Source organism: Telopea speciosissima, chromosome 6 (assembly GCF_018873765.1).
Source record: "Telopea speciosissima isolate NSW1024214 ecotype Mountain lineage chromosome 6, Tspe_v1, whole genome shotgun sequence".
Lineage (NCBI taxonomy): Eukaryota > Viridiplantae > Streptophyta > Magnoliopsida > Proteales > Proteaceae > Telopea > Telopea speciosissima.
Window position 1 is genome coordinate 20556194 of NC_057921.1, and position 4406 is coordinate 20560599.

At 40.2% G+C, this 4406-nt stretch overlaps 1 non-coding gene across 1 annotated transcript; it reads left to right on the forward strand.

Annotated features, from left to right (window-relative positions):
- The first annotated feature begins 3166 nt into the window (after positions 1 to 3166).
- On the forward strand, positions 3167 to 3273 carry LOC122666394. Its single transcript, XR_006333586.1, has one exon. It is a non-coding gene; the product is annotated as a small nucleolar RNA R71 (small nucleolar RNA).
- Positions 3274 to 4406: the final 1133 nt, after the last annotated feature.

Genomic DNA, 4406 nt, shown 5'->3' on the forward strand with positions numbered 1-4406 from the left:
CCATTACTGTTCCTTGAATAACATGGTGGAGCATACACTAGACACCCAAATACTTGGTAGCTTCGCTTTTTGCATATATCCATAAGACATTGAGACATTGATGCAAGAGTATTTTTTTTAATTTCCTTCTAAGGAGTTTCGATCAAGTCACTCTGCTTCATGAGGCACAGTGTCCTGTCTAGTCCCAAGGAATTCCAATTTCCTTTCTTTTTCCTTTTTTTTTTTTTTTTTTTTTTTTTTTCTTTCATTCACTTTCATGCCTTGCCTTGCCTCAAACAAATTGGTCTCAACTACTAGCCAAAAGATCAAGGGGTCCATAAAATACATAGAGAAATCTAGCCATCAAATGAAATAACGCTCATATTTTCCAACTCAATCCCTCTCACCGGATACAAACCAACTACCATCCTTGAAAAGAGATTTTTTTATTATTTCTCATGCTAGGGCACCTAATTCCCTCTTTCTCTCGCTTTGCAATCAAAGAGACGTATGCACAAAACCAAACTATCGCCACAATCAAAATTCATAAGATTCAGCAATTAAGCCCAACACCCCCCACACTTAATTCATGCAGTGTCCTCAATGCATACAGAAAAGAAAGAATAAGGACAAGGGATGAGATAAGGGGGCTTACCAGATATAATCAGCAAAGAGGATCATGAAGAGTCATGATCTCTACAAAAAGTACTAGGGACAGCAACAGAAACCTCAATCCATGGCCAGTAAATGTAGAAAGAGCTTCAGAACCAGAAAATACTAGACCATGAATTTTAGTAAAGCGAGAAATAATATGGAAGTTAAGCACATATGAGTAATACCCAACAGTAAAATCTGTCCACATGGGACAGTGGAAAATGAAGGCATTGAAACTCAGGCCATAAGTCCTCCCATTCTCTCCCATTTGTAATGTAGAACACATGTCATTATCGTAAAAACCAACCAAGAATGGATCACAGTAAGCATAAAAAGGATTATGAGTAACCTCATCAAAATATTCATAAAAAATGGGGGGTTTACTCAAATCAACCATAGCAATAAAACTATCCACCTTTTGCATAACTAGGTTTTCCAAATCAGGATCACGATAATATGCTTGGGGAGCATCATGACTAACATTGTCCTCTTCAATAAAATCATCAAACCTAGGAGGTTTGGACCAATCAACATACATGATATGAAGGGTTGAGGAATGGAAGTGGATAGGGGTTCAAGGGGCTCCAATGGTGGTTGGATGCTCCAGACCTCAGATAAGGTGGTATCATCAACACCTTCCAATTCCTCTGCACAGTCCTGAAATCCCGAATCAAAATTAAAAAAGAGAGTCTCATCATCTAGGAATTCTTGAAGCACATATACATCTTCATCCATATCAGGCTACCTGCCCAACCTGAACACATTAAAATCCACAGAGGTATTGCCAAAAGATAATTTCATGAGACCATTCCTGCAATTGATTAAAGCATTACTGGTTGCAGGGAAATGTCTACCCAATATGATTAGGATTTGGTCCTTAAAATTGACAGTAGGTTGGGTATCTAAGACAAAAAAATCCATAGTAAAGATAAATTCCCCAACCTTTAACAGGACATCCTCAATCATCCCCTTAGGAATTTTAACTAACCTATCTGCAAGTTGGAGAGTAATTCTTGTCGATTTCAGCTCTCCCAATCCCAACTGTTGGTAGACATGGTAAGGTAACAGGTTCATACTTGCACCAAGGTCCAATAAGGCATGATCAATGGTGGTGTTGCCTATAGTGCAAGAGATGGTGGGACTTCCAGGATCCTTATGCTTGGCTGTTATCGGTTGTGCGATGAGAGAACTAATATTAGCAGCCAAGAATGCCTTTTTGGGCACATTAATGGTCCACTTTTGAGTGCACAAATCTTTGAGGACTTTAGCATAAGCGGGGACTTGGGCTATAGCATCCAATAGAGGAATGTTCACTTGAATTTGTTTAAAAACATCTAAAATTTTCTCCACAGAAGGAGACTTCTTGCTAACCAACCTATTAGGGAAAGGGGTAGGTGGGGTATAAACTCTTTTAGGGGTGGTCTCTTTCACTTTCTCAATAGAATCATCTTTGGTTTCCTCAACCAAATCATCTGGAATTACTTCAGGTTCATCAGACGAACCAGGAGCAGTAGGCACTTCAATGGCCTCATCAGAAGGGGGAGAATCAACAGGAGGATAAGATGGTAGAGATTTAGGTGTACTAACCTGTTGATACTCACGGCCACTCCGCAAAACATATATTGGATTTACCTAGCTGGAGGGCCCTTGATGCTGTTGGCCTTGTACAACATTGAGTGGAGGAGCTTGGGTACCTTACTGGATACGAACCTGATGCCTAGGATTTGGCTTAGGTTGGCTAGATAACTTCCCGGTTTCCCTCTCATGCAGGATTGTGACAAGCCGAGTGAACTGTCTCTCCATATTATTTTGGTTTGTCATGAGAAGGGCTATCTTGTTGTCCATCTCATTTAGTCTTGTTGCCTCTCCTGTATTGATAAACCCTGGGGGTGGCTGATAAGGAGCAAGGAGAGGTGGCCTAGCAGAATTAATAGAAGGTCCTAAATGAGGATGAGGGGGGAAGGTGTTAGGAGACATTCCTTGGCTTTGTGGTGCATAGTTGGGCCTTTGGACACCAAGCTGGCCTTGATGGTTAAAGTTGGATGGGCCTGCTTGGTTCCCTTGATTCCAAGAGAAATTGGGGTGATTTCTCCATCCTGGATTGTAAGTATTGCTATATGGATCATTTTGGTAGAGAGCACTTACATTTGTAGTGTTGGAATTACCAACAAAGGTGTTGGGGCATTCCTCCAAAAGATGTCTAGGGGTATGACACCAACTGCATATTGACACATGGTTGATCTGGTTAACTGGTATAGGCTCTTTAGGCATTAGGGACTCCAACCTTTTGATGAGGCTATCAAGTTTGGCCTCTTTGGCTGGAATACCTTCAATGAGATACCCTTTAGTGGTCCTTTCAGCCTCTTGGGAAGATTCTCACTCCCTAGTCTTTTCAGCCAAGTTGGTCAAGAATGTCCAAGCATCATTCTTATCTGAAAAAGAGGTAAAGCCTGCAAGACACATAGATTCTAAAACCTACTTGGTCTGAAAGTCTATACCCTCATAAATAATTTGGCAAAGCTGTCAAAAATCAATACCATAGTGAGGGCATTATAAAAGGAGGTCCTTGAATCTCTCCATGAACTTAGAGAAGGACTCATGTGGTTTCTGCCTAAACTGGAGTATGTCACTCTTGAGTTTATTGGTCTTGTAAAGAGGGAAAAATTTTCTCAAGAAAATAATAGTGAACTCATACCATGTAGATATGGAATTAGTTGGCAGTCCATAGAGCCACTTCTTGGCCTGGTCCTTCAGGGCAAAGGTTATAAACTGCAGCCTCACTGCATCATCAGTTAAATTTTTAACCTTAATTAGAACACAGACCTCCTCAAATTCTCTAAGGAAAAGATAGGCATCTTCATTGGCCATCCCATGGAAGTGGGGTAGCATACTAATGAATTGGGTCTTGAGTTCATAGTTGTTCCCTATAACAATAGGCAGATTGATGCAAGAGGGCTGTGCAGCCCTAGCAGGGTAAAACCTATCCTTAAGAGTCTTAGGTTGTTGGTCACCCATGATCAAACGTGGGGTCAAAGGTGGTGGATAAGATGGTATTCTAATAAGACGGTTACTTGAAGCACGAGTCCACACCGTAGCCACCTAAACAGATATGAGGTCTCCCTTAGAAGAATTTAAAGAAAAGTAAAAGACTTAAGAAAAAAGTATTAAAAACAAGAGGGAGCCCAAGGTAGATAGTGCATCTGTCCCTCAAAAATCGAAACAATGGTTCAAAAGCTACAAGGATGCCATATAGGTTGATAGCAAGGGAACACGTATAGTCTTCACGAGCCACCTACGGGTGACTCCTTGTGGATTCTGATGTAGAATAGAGGAGTACTATACGTTCCTGTTTCCAATAACTCTCACTATGTCGTTTTCTTGTTATCAAGATGAGTCACATGCTAATCAACCCAACCAAGTCAAGATGTAGCATCATAGGTAACTTAATTCTATGAGGGACATCAAAAGATGGAGGGTTGGAGCATATGAAGGACTTTAGATTGGGCACACACTATTTGAAACAGAAGAGAAACAAGAAGAGGTTTTCAAAAACTTCATTTTTTTTTTTTTTGAAAAAGATAAACATAAAGAGAGTAAATTAAAGCACTTCGAACTACTTAAAAATAAGAAAAATAAAGTGGACAATCATCTCCCCGGCAATGGCGCCAAAAACTTATTTTTGTTTAAAATAATACCGCAAGAATACGGGTCAATCGTAGCTACGGGTCAAACATGAGGAGATGTACGCTACTCTATTTAACTAACTTAAAAGT